General features: G+C 45.7%; 1 long non-coding RNA gene across 1 annotated transcript in view; it reads left to right on the plus strand.

Moving 5' to 3' along the window:
* LOC143782879 (uncharacterized) overlaps positions 1–16602 on the plus strand; it is a 101606-nt gene that overhangs the window by 15912 nt on the left and 69092 nt on the right. The window contains exons 10-14 of the long non-coding RNA XR_013217063.1: positions 5963–6170; positions 6730–6878; positions 6990–7055; positions 7179–7244; positions 7381–7568. This is a non-coding gene — a long non-coding RNA (uncharacterized LOC143782879). The remainder of the gene's footprint in view (positions 1–5962; positions 6171–6729; positions 6879–6989; positions 7056–7178; positions 7245–7380; positions 7569–16602) is intronic.

A 16602-nucleotide genomic window follows, 5' to 3' on the forward strand; every position in this document is an offset into this window, starting at 1 on the left:
TTCCCCTTAACTCACCGTTATTATTTGTGGGGGCTGCCTAAACTTTGGGGCTATTTCTCTGAGGCAAGTGAGGCTTTGCTTTCTCTCTAGGGGTAGCCAGTTTCTCAGGCTGTGAAGAGGCGTCTAGGTTTTTAGGTAACGCTCCACGGCTGCCTTTAGTGTGTGTGGATAGGATCAGGATTGCGGTCGGTATAGTTCCCACATCCCCGGAGCTTGTCCTATTATTCAGGTTTACCTATCAGGTCAGTTTGGTGATCCTACCACCGGATCATAACAGTACAGCAGGCCAATAAAGAGTTAATGCATCGCAAAAGAGGGATAAGAGAAATCCTGAGTTCATTTTTTTTTTTTTCCTCTGCAGTGTGTCTAGCCTCTCTCCTCCCCTTAATCTCTGAGTGTTTCAGAATTCAGCTGCAGCTATGGACCTTCAGAGTCTGTCTTCTAGTGTGGATCATCTCACTGCTAGGGTAAAAGGCATTCAGGATTATGTAGTCCGCAGTCCTATGTCAGAGCCTAAGATACCTATTCCTGAGCTGTTCTCCGGAGACAGATCTAGGTTTTTGAACTTTAAAAATAATTGCAAATTATTCCTTTCTCTGAGACCTCATTCCTCCGGTGATCCGGTTCAGCAAGTTAAAATTATTATTTCTTTGTTGCGTGGTGACCCTCAAGATTGGGCATTCTCTCTGGCGCCGGGAGATCCTGCATTGCAAAATGTGGATGCGTTTTTTCTGGCGCTTGGAGTGCTTTATGAGGAACCTAATCTGGTAGACCAAGCAGAAAAGGTTTTGCTGGCTCTCTCCCAGGGTCAGGATGAAGCAGAGGTTTTCTGTCAGAAGTTTAGGAAATGGTCTGTGCTCACTCAATGGAATGAGTGTGCTCTGGCATCGATTTTCAGAAAGGGTCTTTCTGAAGCCATTAAGGATGTTATGGTGGGGTTCCCCACGCCTGCGGGTCTGAATGAGTCAATGTCTTTGGCCATTCAGATTGATTGGCGCTTACGGGAGTGCAAACCAGTGCACCATCTGGCGGTATTTTCTGAGCAGAAGCCTGAGTCTATGCAATGTGACAGGATTCTGACCAGAATTGAACGGCAAAATCACAGACGTCAGAATGGGTTGTGCTTTTACTGTGGTGATTCTGCTCATGTTATCTCAGATTGTTCTAAGCGCATAAAAAACTTCTAAGTCTGTCACCATTGGTACTGTACAGCCTAAATTCATTTTGTCTGTTACTTTGATTTGCTCTCTGTCATCCTACTCAGTTATGGCTTTTGTGGATTCGGGTGCTGCCCTGAATTTGATGGATTTGTCTTTTGCCAGGCGCTGTGGTTTTATCTTGGAGCCTTTGCAATTCCCTATTCCACTAAAGGGAATTGATGCCATGCCATTGGCCAAGAATAAACCTCAGTACTGGGCTCAAGTGACCATGTGCATGACTCCTGCACATCAGGAGGTGATTCGCTTTCTTGTGTTACATAGTTTGCATGATGTTGTCTTGTTAGGTCTGCCATGGCTGCAGGCTCATAATCCAGTCCTGGATTGGAAAGCAATGTCTGTGTCAAGTTGGGGTTGCCAGGGGATTAATGGCGATGCTCCTTTGGTGTCTATTGCTTCTTCTACTCCTTCTGAAGTCCCTGAATTTTTGTCGGACTACCAGGATGTATTTGATGAGCCCAAGTCCAGTGCCCTACCTCCTCATAGGGATTGTGATTGCGCCATAAATTTGATTCCTGGTAGTAAGTTCCCTAAGGGACGACTTTTTAATTTATCTGTACCTGAACATGCCGCTATGCGGAGTTATATCAAGGAGTCTTTGGAGAAGGGGCATATTCGCCCGTCCTCGTCCCCTTTGGGTGCGGGGTTCTTTTTTGTGGCCAAGAAGGATGGTTCTCTAAGACCCTGTATAGATTATCGCCTTCTAAATAACATCACGGTCAAATTTCAGTATCCTTTGCCACTGTTGTCCGATCTGTTTGCTCGGATTAGGGGGCCAGTTGGTTCACCAAGATAGATCTTCGTGGAGCGTATAATCTTGTGCGTATAAAGCAGGGCGATGAATGGAAAACAGCGTTCAATATGCCCGAAGGCCATTTTGAGTACTTGGTGATGCCTTTTGGGCTTTCTAATGCCCCTTCTCTGTTCTAGTCCTTCATGCACGATATCTTCCGAGAATATCTGGATAGATTTATGATTGTGTACCTGGATGATATTTTGGTCTTTTCTGATGATTGGGAATCTCATGTGAAGCAGGTCAGGATGGTATTTCAGGTCCTGCGAGCCAATGCCTTGTTTGTGAAGGGCTCTAAATGTCTCTTCGGAGTCCAGAAGGTTTCCTTTTTGGGCTTTATTTTTTCTCCTTCTACCATTGAGATGGATCCAGTCAAGGTCCAGGCTATTTATGACTGGACTCAACCTACATCGGTAAAGAGTCTTCAGAAGTTCTTGGGTTTTGCTAATTTTTACCGTCGCTTCATCACTAATTTTTCCAGTGTGGTTAAGCCTTTGACGGATTTGTCCAAGAAGGGTTCTGATGTGACGAATTGGTCTCCTGCGGCCGTGGAGGCCTTTCAGGAGCTCAAACGTCGGTTCTCTTCGGCTCCTGTCTTGCATCAGCCGGATGTCTCTCTGCCCTTCCAGGTCGAGGTTGATGCTTCTGAGATTGGAGCTGGGGCTGTCTTGTCTCAGAGAAGCTCTGATGGCTCTGTGATGAGGCCATGTGCTTTCTTTTCAAGAAAGTTTTCGCCTGCCGAGCGGAATTATGATGTTGGTAATCGGGAGTTGTTGGCAATGAAGTGGGCATTTGAGGAGTGGTGACATTGGCTCGAGGGAGCCAAACATCGTGTGGTGGTCTTTACGGATCACAAGAATTTGACTTATCTCGAGTCTGCTAAACGGCTAAATCCTAGACAGGCTCGGTGGTCGCTGTTATTCTCCCGTTTCAATTTCGTGGTTTCATACCTTCCGGGTTCGAAGAACGTGAAGGCTGATGCTCTTTCTAGGAGCTTTGTGCCTGACTCTCCGGGAGTTTCTGAACCGGCTGTTGTCCTCAGAGAGGGGGTGATTTTGTCTGCCATCTCCCCTGATTTACGACGGGTACTGCAGGAATTTCAGGCCAATAGACCTGACCGTTGTCCACCGGAGAGACTGTTTGTCCCGGATAGATGGACCAGTAGAGTCATTTCCGAGGTTCATTCTTCGGTGTTGGCGGGTCATCCTGGAATTTTTGGTACCAGGGATTTGGTGGCTACGTCTTTTTGGTGGCCTTCCTTGTTGCGGGATGTGCGTTCCTTTGTGCAGTCCTGTGGGATTTGTGCTCGGGCCAAGCCTTGCTGTTCTCGTGCCAGTGGATTGCTTTTGCCTTTGCCTGTCCCGAAGAGGCCCTGGACGCATATTTCCATGGATTTTATTTCGGATCTTCCAGTCTCTCAGAAGATATCTGTTATCTGGGTGGTTTGTGATCGTTTTTCTAAAATGGTCCATTTGGTGCCCTTGCCTAAGCTGCCTTCCTCCTCTGATTTGGTTCCACTGTTTTTTCAGAATGTGGTTCGTTTGCATGTTATTCCTGAGAATATTGTGTCTGACAGAGGATCCCAGTTTGTGTCCAGATTTTGGCGGTCCTTTTGTGCTAAGATGGGCATTGAATTATCTTTTTCATCGGCTTTCCATCCTCAGACGAATGGCCAAACCGAACGAACTAATCAGACCTTGGAGACTTATCTGAGATGTTTTGTTTCTGCGGATCAGGATGATTGGGTGACTTTTTTGCCATTGGCTGAGTTCGCCCTCAATAATCGGGCTAGTTCTGCTACTTTGGTTTCGCCTTTTTATTGCAATTCTGGTTTTCATCCTCGTTTTTCCTCAGGTCAGGTTGAGCCTTCTGACTGTCCTGGGGTGGATTCTGTGGTGGATAGGTTGCAGCAGATTTGGAACCACGTGGTGGACAATTTGACGTTGTCACAAGAGAAGGCTCAGTGCTTTGCTAACCGCCGTCGCTGTGTGGGTCCCCGACTTCGTGTGGGGGATTTGGTATGGTTGTCTTCTCGTTATGTTCCGATGAAGGTTTCCTCTCCTAAGTTCAAGCCTCGTTTCATCGGTCCTTATAAGATTTTGGAAATCCTCAACCCTGTGTCTTTTCGTTTGGACCTCCCAGCATCATTTGCCATTCACAATGTGTTCCATAGGTCATTGTTGCGGAGATATGTGGTGCCTGTTGTTCCTTCTGTTGACCCTCCTGCTCCGGTCTTGGTCGAGGGAGAATTGGAGTATGTGGTGGAGAAGATCTTGGATTCTCGTGTTTCGAGACGGAAGCTTCAGTACTTAGTTAAATGGAAGGGCTATGGTCAGGAGGATAATTCCTGGGTTGTCGCCTCTGATGTCCATGCGGCCGATTTGGTTCGTGCCTTTCATTCTGCTCATCCTGATCGGCCTGGGGGCTCTGGTGAGGGTTCGGTGACCCCTCCTCAAGGGGGGGGTACTGTTGTGAATTCCGTCTGGGCTCCCTCTGGTGGCTCTTAGCGATACTGCGGATCTGGAGGTGGGCTCAGCTGCCTCATTTCCTGCTATGCTGGTTCCTATTTAACTCCACCTGGACCTTTACTTGTTGCCTGCTGTCGTTGTATTCAGTACTGGTTCTGACCTCTCCTGGATTTTCCTGGTGACCTGTCTATTTCTGAGAAGCTAAGTCTTGCTAGTTCTTTTTGCTCATTGTTTCCTTGAAAATGTTTCTCAGTATATGATTTGTTCAGTCCAGCTTGCTTATATGTGATTTTTCGCATGCTGGAAGCTCTGGGGAGCAGAGTGCGACCCTCACATCGTGCGTCGGTGTGGGGGTTCTTGTACTTTCTGCGTGGATAGTTCTTGATAGTTTTTGTACCGACCGCACAGATCCCTGCTATCTTCTGTCTATTTAGTGTTAGCGGGCCTCATTTGCTTAAACCTGTTTTTCATTCCTATGTTTGTATTTTCCCCTTAACTCACCGTTATTATTTGTGGGGGGCTGCCTAAACTTTGGGGTTATTTCTCTGAGGCAAGTGAGGCTTTGCTTTCTCTCTAGGGGTAGCCAGTTTCTCAGGCTGTGAAGAGGCATCTAGGTTTTTAGGTAACGCTCCACGGCTGCCTTTAGTGTGTGTGGATAGGATCAGGATTGCGGTCGGTATAGTTCCCACATCCCCGGAGCTTGTCCTATTATTTAGGTTTACCTATCAGGTCAGTTTGGAGAACCTACCACCGGATCATAACAGTGATCTGCATACTTCCAGCCACATTCCTATTAGGCGCATTCGACCTTGCTCAATTCACTTTTCTTGAGAAAATTGGCGGACGTCTAGTCGGCACGTGACCACATGTATCCAAATCACATGGCCGCCTGCTCTTGGCACCTGCACCCAAGAATCCTGACAGTGAACACAATAAGCGCTTTCAGGATTCCACAAGTCTGCAGTCACATAGAGTAACTGCAGTGCAGACTTTAACCTCAAGCCTTGAGCGAGGTAATGCACGTCTAGTCCTCTCATGATCATTTGTGCAAAAAACACAAGCTTTTGGTCTCATTCCCACCTGCTCTTGGCGCCGGCACTCGCCAATCCTGACAGCACGCACAGTGATTTATGTCAGGATTCACAAGTCTGTAGTCACATAGAGTAACTGCAGACTACCCTCAAGCCTGGACAACTCCTTTATAGTGTGGTAATTATTTTGCTTGTATCAGATGTGACAGAATACTATGTTAGCCTGAGTAAGGACGGTACAATATAGGTAGAGGACGCTGGGGCATTATTATACAGAAAGAGGCTCCAGCATTGGTATGTTATAGGGAACGCATCTATTTACTAAACCAGAACTATTAGGAGAGCAGATAGGTCCTCTTTAATGTTAGCACTATGGACGCTGTGTGCACAGCACTTTCTTCTACGTAATATATAGAAGGATCTGAATTAATTTCTTCTCTATTATCTTTTCAGGCAACTACAACATTTTCATCATTTTATCCTGTCTTATCATCGGTGGCGTGAGTATCTTTCCAATTATTCTGCTCTTTTATTCTTCTTACTAATATTTCTTTCTTTTGTCCCAGTTCTCTCATTAATAGTTTTAGGGGCCTGAGATACCAGATCTGATCTGGAGGCCGATTCTGAATCCATTGATCACTGGTTCACCATAAACCCTGAGGTATCTATTTATCCATCTTGTGATTTACACATTTTTTCATTTCACATATCCTTATGGTCTTCTAATTAGGACGATGGCAGCAAGAAAATGGTTCCTGACTAGTGATGAGTGAGTGTACTCGTTGCTCGGGTTTTCCTGAGCACGCTCGGGTGGTCGCCGAGTATTTGTAATGGCTCGGAGATTTAGTTTTCATTGCCGCAGTTGTATTATTTACAGCTGCTACACAGCTTGATTACATGTGGGGATTCCCTAACAACCAGGCAACCCCCACATGTACTCAGCCTGGCTAATAGCTGTAAATCATCCAGCTGCGGCAATAAAAACTAAATCTCCGAACACTAACAAATACTTGGAGACCGCCCGAGCAACGAGTCCACTCGCTCATCACTACTCCAGACGTTCTTATAAAGGAATTATTAGTGTCAGTTTAGGGTTTCTCTGCTGTATGATCACAATGGAGAAAAAGAAGAGTCTGTGTAGGACATATGTAATAATGTAATTGTTATAGAGAGCTGAATGTCATATATATAATAATCTCTGAATCTTTCCTTTTACACAGAAATATATAGGCAGGCTGGAGCTCGATACCCTGCAATGTAAACATAATATTATTATGGATCTTTATAAATGGACTTTCAAAGGATAAGGAGAACCCTCCACCTCATCACCAACTGGACCAAACCAAGACCTTCAGTAGGAGAGTCCGAGGTCAGTGCAGGACATGGTTTACTCCTCCGCTCACACACAGAGATCACAGAGTCACTTGGCAGATATTTGGTGTTTGATGTGTATATATTGAAGTCTTTCTGTATTTTACAGACATATAAAGATGTGAATGTGCAGCCCCAGTGACAGCCGACATGCGGGACCCTCCTCATTATATATGTAAGTATTATAATAAATGCCAATCTCTATAATTCTCCCATCTCCTGTCCTGAATGCTCCTATAGACACCGATGTGACGTACAAGGAGGCTGATTATATAATACTAATATCCTCTTCTTCCAGAAAACCTTACGTTCGGCTGCCTGCTGCCAGGGGGACTCTCTGAAGCGATCCGTCACTGATATACAGGTATGTCATCATCAGTTACTATATACAGGACCCGCCAGTCGCTCTCCATACAATGCTGAGCTCGGGTCTCTGTTCTACATGAAAATGTTTCTGATGATTGAGGTTTATACTCTTTTGTTGCTTTTCTTAATCCTAGAATGAATTCTTCATAAGAGTAGATGACAACCACATGTGCACGGATGAGGCACCACTTCAGTCACATGACGACTACAACCAATCACAAGCCTCAAAATGTCCGATAACCAAAAAACAGGACATCATCACTTCTGGTCCCAATAGAGAGCACTGGAGCGGAATGCACTGGAGTGATGGGGATCAGAGCAGGTGACTATGTCTGATTTATTATTTGACACCATTACCTGCCTTCAATGTACATTTTATTAGGGTCAGACAATCACTTGACACTTGAGAGGGGTTGTCCAGGCTTGGCGTTCCTACGCACAATTGCATTGTATTGAAGTGTAAACTATGTCCTGTGTCTTTTGGTATACTGTATATTGTGTATTCTGCTCTGGTAATGTATAGTGTTGGTAGTGTGTACAATGTAGGATAGCGTAGGGTAAGACATAGCTTAGGACTTAGAACACAAGATAGGTAGTGTAAGAGAGTTCTGACTGTAGTTAGGCAGTGACTTTAAGGTAAAGTTAATGTTAATGTTTATGATTAGCTCATATTGGGAGAGGCTTAGTGTTTGGGCAAGTGACTGCTTCTTGAAGATAGAGAGTGAGGGCTGAACAGCAAGAGAGATAACACCTTGTTCTGGGCAGTGTGAGACATTACTAGAGCTCCCTGGGTGTTTATACTCCTGTAACATCTGGAGATCAACGCTCGATCCAGGTGCTATGGAAAGGCCCCTTAACCCCTTCCTTATCTAGGAAAATTGATGTGAAGTCATGGGTTGGAGAAGTAAAGGACATTGGACGTAAAGAGAGACTGAGCTGAGTACCCAGGGAGTGCAACACACCCCACACACCACAGCACATGGGATCTAGGACACAAATTTCCTATAGAGTACCAGGGTGACATGCAACAGCAGCTCACGCACAACTACCGCCCTCTGGCAACCCACAAATCCACACAGTGTGCGAGCTGTCAGTATTCTCTGGTGCCAGCACCAGAAGCGGGTGTTTAAGTGATTGAAAGTATGTGATCTGTTGTCAATTCCTTCTGGGCTCCCTCTGGTGGCTCTTAGCGATACTGCGGGTCTGGAGCTGGGCTCAGCTGCCTCATTTCCTGCTATGCTGGTTCCTATTTAACTCCACCTGGACCTTTACTTGTTGCCTGCTGTCGTTGTATTCAGTACTGGTTCTGACCTCTCCTGGATTTTCCTGGTGACCTGTCTATTTCTGAGGAGCTAAGTCTTGCTAGTTCTTTTTGCTCATTGTTTCCTTGAAAATGTTTCTCAGTATATGATTTGTTCAGTCCAGCTTGCTTATATGTGATTTTTCGCTTGCTGGAAGCTCTGGGGAGCAGAGTGCGCCCCTCACATCGTGAGTCGGTGTGGGGGTTCTTGTACTTTCTGCGTGGATAGTTCTTGATAGTTTTTGTACCGACCGCACAGATCCCTGCTATCTTCTGTCTATTTAGTGTTAGCGGGCCTCATTTGCTTAAACCTGTTTTTCATTCTTACGTTTGTATTTTCCCCTTAACTCACCGTTATTATTTGTGGGGGCTGCCTAAACTTTGGGGCTATTTCTCTGAGGCAAGTGAGGCTTTGCTTTCTCTCTAGGGGTAGCCAGTTTCTCAGGCTGTGAAGAGGCGTCTAGGTTTTTAGGTAACGCTCCACGGCTGCCTTTAGTGTGTGTGGATAGGATCAGGATTGCGGTCGGTATAGTTCCCACATCCCCGGAGCTTGTCCTATTATTCAGGTTTACCTATCAGGTCAGTTTGGTGATCCTACCACCGGATCATAACAGTACAGCAGGCCAATAAAGAGTTAATGCATCGCAAAAGAGGGATAAGAGAAATCCTGAGTTCATTTTTTTTTTTCCTCTGCAGTGTGTCTAGCCTCTCTCCTCCCCTTAATCTCTGGGTGTTTCAGAATTCAGCTGCAGCTATGGACCTTCAGAGTCTGTCTTCTAGTGTGGATCATCTCACTGCTAGGGTAAAAGGCATTCAGGATTATGTAGTCCGCAGTCCTATGTCAGAGCCTAAGATACCTATTCCTGAGCTGTTCTCCGGAGACAGATCTAGGTTTTTGAACTTTAAAAATAATTGCAAATTATTCCTTTCTCTGAGACCTCATTCCTCCGGTGATCCGGTTCAGCAAGTTAAAATTATTATTTCTTTGTTGCGTGGTGACCCTCAAGATTGGGCATTCTCTCTGGCGCCGGGAGATCCTGCATTGCAAAATGTGGATGCGTTTTTTCTGGCGCTTGGAGTGCTTTATGAGGAACCTAATCTGGTAGACCAAGCAGAAAAGGTTTTGCTGGCTCTCTCCCAGGGTCAGGATGAAGCAGAGGTTTTCTGTCAGAAGTTTAGGAAATGGTCTGTGCTCACTCAATGGAATGAGTGTGCTCTGGCATCGATTTTCAGAAAGGGTCTTTCTGAAGCCATTAAGGATGTTATGGTGGGGTTCCCCACGCCTGCGGGTCTGAATGAGTCAATGTCTTTGGCCATTCAGATTGATTGGCGCTTACGGGAGTGCAAACCAGTGCACCATCTGGCGGTATTTTCTGAGCAGAAGCCTGAGTCTATGCAATGTGACAGGATTCTGACCAGAATTGAACGGCAAAATCACAGACGTCAGAATGGGTTGTGCTTTTACTGTGGTGATTCTGCTCATGTTATCTCAGATTGTTCTAAGCGCATAAAAAACTTCTAAGTCTGTCACCATTGGTACTGTACAGCCTAAATTCATTTTGTCTGTTACTTTGATTTGCTCTCTGTCATCCTACTCAGTTATGGCTTTTGTGGATTCGGGTGCTGCCCTGAATTTGATGGATTTGTCTTTTGCCAGGCGCTGTGGTTTTATCTTGGAGCCTTTGCAATTCCCTATTCCACTAAAGGGAATTGATGCCACGCCATTGGCCAAGAATAAACCTCAGTACTGGGCTCAAGTGACCATGTGCATGACTCCTGCACATCAGGAGGTGATTCGCTTTCTTGTGTTACATAGTTTGCATGATGTTGTCTTGTTAGGTCTGCCATGGCTGCAGGCTCATAATCCAGTCCTGGATTGGAAAGCAATGTCTGTGTCAAGTTGGGGTTGCCAGGGGATTAATGGCGATGCTCCTTTGGTGTCTATTGCTTCTTCTACTCCTTCTGAAGTCCCTGAATTTTTGTCGGACTACCAGGATGTATTTGATGAGCCCAAGTCCAGTGCCCTACCTCCTCATAGGGATTGTGATTGCGCCATAAATTTGATTCCTGGTAGTAAGTTCCCTAAGGGACGACTTTTTAATTTATCTGTACCTGAACATGCCGCTATGCGGAGTTATATCAAGGAGTCTTTGGAGAAGGGGCATATTCGCCCGTCCTCGTCCCCTTTGGGTGCGGGGTTCTTTTTTGTGGCCAAGAAGGATGGTTCTCTAAGACCCTGTATAGATTATCGCCTTCTAAATAACATCACGGTCAAATTTCAGTATCCTTTGCCACTGTTGTCCGATCTGTTTGCTCGGATTAGGGGGCCAGTTGGTTCACCAAGATAGATCTTCGTGGAGCGTATAATCTTGTGCGTATAAAGCAGGGCGATGTGTTGTGAATTTGGATTCTGGGCTCCCCCGGTGGCTACTGGTGGAATTGAACTTGTGACATCATCTTCCCTGTTCACCTGTTCTGATTAGATCTGGGTGTCGCTATATAACCTGGCTTCTCTGTTAGATGCTTGCCGGTCAACAATGTTATCAGAAGCCTCTCTGTGCTTGTTCCTGCTCCCAGACATCTACTAGATAAGTTGGACATTCGTCCATGTTTTGTTTTTGTATTTTGGTTCCAGTTCACAGCTGCAGTTTCGTTACTGTGTCTGGAAAGCTCTTGTTGATCAGGAATTGCCACTCTGGTATTATGAGTTAATGCCAGAGTCCTAAAGTAATTTCTGGATGTGTTTTGTTAGGGTTTTCTACTGACCATGAAAGTATGCTTTCTGTCTTCTGCTATCTAGAAAGCGGACCTCAAATTTGCTAAAACTATTTTCCTGCTGCGTTTGTTGTTTCATCTCATATCACCGCCAATATATGTGGGGGGCTTCTGTCTCCTTTTGGGCATTTCTCTAGAGGTGAGTCAGGTCTTATATTTCCCTCTGCTAGCATTATTTAGTTCTCCGGCCGGCGCTGGGCATATAGGGATAAAAAGTAGGACATGCTACCTGGCTACTTCTAGATGATGCGGTAGGTTTAGTTCATGGTCAGTACAGTTACATCTTCCAAGAGCTTGTTCCTATAGAGGCTTATGCTAGTTCTCTGGCCATGGAGATCATGACAGTTTGACCGGCCCACTAAAGGGTTAAAATCCTTGGCTGAGAAAGGAGAGAAATAAGAAGTCTGCTGAGAGTTTTTTTTTTTTTTTTTTTTTCCTCTGTGCTCTTAATTGGATCACTTGCCAGTCTGTCTATGCTGCAGTCTTTCTTTTTTTTCTCTCTCCTTATAATCTTTGAATGGCTTTGTGTTCACCTGTTAATAATGGATCTTCAGAGTGTAACTGCAGGTTTGAATAATCTCACCACGAAAGTACAAAATTTGCAAGATTTTATTATTCATGCTCCGGTATCTGAGCCGAGAATTCCTTTGCCGGAATTCTTCTCAGGGAATAGATCTAGCTTTCAGAATTTTAGAAATAATTGTAAGCTATTTTTGTCCCTGAAATCTCGTTCTGCTGGAGACTCTGCACAGCAGGTTGGGATTGTGATTTCCTTGCTCCGCGGCGACCCTCAAGACTGGGCTTTTGCATTGGCACCAGGGGATCCTGCGTTGCGCAATGTGGATGCGTTTTTTTTGGCCTTGGGCTTGCTGTATGAGGAACCTCATTTGGAACTTCAGGCAGAAAAAACTTTGATGTCCCTATCGCAGGGGCAAGATGAAGCTGAAATTTACTGCCAAAGATTCCGTAAATGGTCTGTGCTTACTCAGTGGAATGAGTGCGCCTTGGCGGCTACTTTCAGAGAGGGTCTCTCTGATGCCATTAAGGATGTTATGGTGGGGTTCCCTGTGCCTGCGGGTCTGAATGAGTCCATGACAATGGCCATTCAGATCGATAGGCGTCTGCGGGAGCGCAAACCTGTGCACCATCTGGCGGTGTCCACTGAGAAGACGCCAGAAAGCATGCAGTGTGATAGAATTCTGTCCAGAAGCGAGCGGCAGAATTTTAGACGGAAAAATGGGTTGTGTTTCTATTGTGGGGATTCTACTCATGTTATATCAGCATGCTCTAAGCGTACTAAAAAGCTTGATAAATCCGTTTCCATTGGCACTTTACAGTCTAAATTTATTTTGTCTGTGACCCTGATTTGCTCTTTGTCATCTATTACTACTGACGCCTATATCGACTCTGGCGCCGCTTTGAGTCTTATGGATTGGTCCTTTGCCAATCGTTGTGGGTATGATTTAGAGCCTTTGGAAACTCTTATTCCTCTGAAGGGGATTGACTCCACCCCATTGGCTAATAATAAACCACAATACTGGACACAAGTGACTATGTGTATTAATCCGGATCACCAGGAGACTATTCGTTTTCTAGTGCTGTATAATCTACATGAGGATTTGGTGCTGGGATTGCCATGGCTGCAGTCTCACAACCCAGTCCTTGACTGGAGAGCTATGTCTGTGTTGAGCTGGGGATGTAAGGGGACTCATGGGGACGTACCTTTGGTGTCCATTTCATCATCTATTCCCTCTGAAATCCCTGAGTTCCTGTCTGATTATCGTGACGTCTTTGAAGAACCCAAGCTGGGTTCACTACCTCCGCACCGTGAGTGCGATTGTGCTATAGATTTAATTCCGGGTAGTAAATACCCAAAGGGTCGTTTATTTAATCTGTCTGTGCCTGAACATACTGCTATGCGAGAATATATAAAGGAGTCCTTGGAAAAGGGACATATTCGTCCATCGTCATCTCCCTTAGGAGCCGGTTTTTTCTTTGTGTCAAAAAAAGACGGCTCTTTGAGACCATGTATTGATTATCGGCTTTTGAATAAAATCACGGTTAAATATCAATACCCATTGCCGTTGCTGACTGATTTGTTTGCTCGCATAAAGGGGGCCAAGTGGTTCTCTAAGATTGATCTCCGTGGGGCGTATAATTTGGTGCGGATCAGGCAGGGGGATGAGTGGAAAACCGCATTTAATACGCCCGAGGGCCACTTTGAGTATTTGGTGATGCCTTTTGGTCTTTCTAATGCCCCTTCAGTCTTCCAGTCCTTTATGCATGATATTTTCCGCGATTTTTTGGATAAATTTATGATAGTGTATCTGGATGATATTCTGATTTTTTCGGATGACTGGGACTCTCATGTCCGGCAAGTTAAGAGGGTTTTTCAGGTTTTGCGGTCTAATTCTCTGTGTGTCAAGGGTTCTAAGTGCGTTTTTGGGGTTCAGAGAATTTCCTTTTTGGGATATATTTTTTCTCCCTCTTCCATTGAGATGGATCCTGTCAAGGTTCAAGCTATTTGTGATTGGACGCAGCCCTCTTCTCTTAAAAGTCTTCAGAAATTTTTGGGCTTTGCCAACTTTTATCGTCGATTTATTTCTGGTTTTTCGGATGTCGTTAAGCCATTGACCGATTTGACTAGACAGGGTGCTGATGTTGCTAATTGGTCCCCTGATGCTGTGGAGGCCTTTCAGGAGCTTAAGCGCCGTTTTTCTTCTGCCCCTGTGTTGCGTCAGCCTGATGTGACTCTTCCTTTTCAGGTTGAGGTCGACGCTTCTGAGATCGGAGCTGGGGCAGTGTTGTCGCAGAAAAGTTCTGACTGCGCCGTGATGAGGCCTTGTGCCTTCTTTTCCCGTAAATTTTCGCCCGCTGAGCGGAATTATGATGTTGGGAATCGGGAGCTTTTGGCCATGAAGTGGGCGTTTGAGGAGTGGCGCCATTGGCTCGAGGGGGCCAGACATCAGGTGGTGGTATTGACTGACCACAAAAATTTGATTTATCTTGAGACCGCCAGGCGCCTGAATCCTAGACAGGCGCGCTGGTCATTATTTTTTTCTCGGTTTAATTTTGTGGTATCGTACCTACCAGGTTCTAAGAATGTTAAGGCGGATGCCCTTTCTAGGAGTTTTGAGCCTGATTCACCTGGCAACTCTGACCCCACAGGTATTCTTAAGGAGGGAGTTATCTTGTCAGCTGTTTCTCCAGACCTGCGGCGGGCCTTGCAGGAGTTTCAGGCGGATAGACCGGATCGTTGTCCGCCTGATAGGCTGTTTGTTCCTGATGATTGGACCAGTAAAGTCATCTCTGAGGTGCATTCTTCTGCGTTAGCAGGTCATCCTGGAATTTTTGGTACCAGGGATTTGGTGGCAAGATCCTTCTGGTGGCCTTCCCTGTCACGAGATGTGCGAGGCTTTGTGCAGTCTTGTGACGTTTGTGCTCGGGCCAAGCCTTGTTGTTCTCGGGCTAGTGGATTATTGTTGCCCTTGCCTATTCCTAAGAGGCCTTGGACACACATCTCGATGGATTTTATTTCAGATCTGCCTGTTTCTCAGAAGATGTCTGTCATCTGGGTGGTGTGTGACCGTTTTTCTAAGATGGTTCATTTGGTTCCCCTGCCCAAATTGCCTTCTTCTTCCGAGTTGGTGCCCCTGTTTTTTCAAAATGTTGTTCGTTTGCATGGTATTCCTGAGAATATCGTTTCTGACAGAGGAACCCAATTTGTGTCTAGATTTTGGCGGGCATTTTGTGCTAGGATGGGCATAGATTTGTCTTTTTCGTCTGCTTTTCACCCTCAGACTAATGGCCAGACCGAGCGGACTAATCAGACCCTGGAGACATATCTGAGGTGTTTTGTGTCTGCTGACCAGGATGATTGGGTTGCTTTTTTGCCATTGGCGGAGTTCGCCCTCAATAATCGGGCCAGCTCTGCCACCTTGGTTTCCCCGTTTTTCTGTAATTCGGGGTTCCATCCTCGATTTTCCTCCGGTCAGATGGAATCCTCGGATTGTCCTGGAGTGGATGCGGTGGTGGAGAGATTGCATCATATCTGGGGGCAGGTGATGGACAATTTAAAGTTGTCCCAGGAGAAGACTCAGCTTTTTGCCAACCGTCACCGTCGTGTTGGTCCTCGGCTTTGTGTTGGAGATTTGGTGTGGTTGTCTTCTCGTTTTGTCCCTATGAGGGTCTCATCTCCTAAGTTTAAGCCTCGGTTCATCGGTCCGTATAAAATATTGGAGATTCTTAACCCTGTTTCCTTCCGTTTGGACCTCCCTGCATCCTTTTCTATTCATAACGTTTTTCATCGGTCGTTATTGCGCAGGTATGAGGCACCGGTTGTGCCTTCCGTTGAGCCTCCTGCTCCGGTGTTGGTTGAGGGTGAGTTGGAGTACGTTGTGGAAAAAATCCTAGACTCCCGTGTTTCCAGACGGAGACTCCAGTATCTGGTCAAGTGGAAGGGATACGGCCAGGAGGATAATTCTTGGGTCACTGCATCTGATGTTCATGCCTCTGATCTGGTTCGTGCCTTTCATAGGGCCCATCCTGATCGCCCTGGTGGTTCTGGTGAGGGTTCGGTGCCCCCTCCTTGAGGGGGGGGTACTGTTGTGAATTTGGATTCTGGGCTCCCCCGGTGGCTACTGGTGGAATTGAACTTGTGACATCATCTTCCCTGTTCACCTGTTCTGATTAGATCTGGGTGTCGCTATATAACCTGGCTTCTCTGTTAGATGCTTGCCGGTCAACAATGTTATCAGAAGCCTCTCTGTGCTTGTTCCTGCTCCCAGACATCTACTAGATAAGTTGGACATTCGTCCATGTTTTGTTTTTGTATTTTGGTTCCAGTTCACAGCTGCAGTTTCGTTACTGTGTCTGGAAAGCTCTTGTTGATCAGGAATTGCCACTCTGGTATTATGAGTTAATGCCAGAGTCCTAAAGTAATTTCTGGATGTGTTTTGTTAGGGTTTTCTACTGACCATGAAAGTATGCTTTCTGTCTTCTGCTATCTAGAAAGCGGACCTCAAATTTGCTAAAACTATTTTCCTGCTGCGTTTGTTGTTTCATCTCATATCACCGCCAATATATGTGGGGGGCTTCTGTCTCCTTTTGGGCATTTCTCTAGAGGTGAGTCAGGTCTTATATTTCCCTCTGCTAGCATTATTTAGTTCTCCGGCCGGCGCTGGGCATATAGGGATAAAAAGTAGGACATGCTACCTGGCTACTTCTAGATGATGCGGTAGGTTTAGTTCATGGTCAGTACAGTTACATCTTCCAAGAGCTT

The sequence above is a fragment of the Ranitomeya variabilis genome, chromosome 6 (assembly GCF_051348905.1).
Source record: "Ranitomeya variabilis isolate aRanVar5 chromosome 6, aRanVar5.hap1, whole genome shotgun sequence".
Classification (NCBI taxonomy): Eukaryota; Metazoa; Chordata; class Amphibia; order Anura; family Dendrobatidae; genus Ranitomeya; species Ranitomeya variabilis.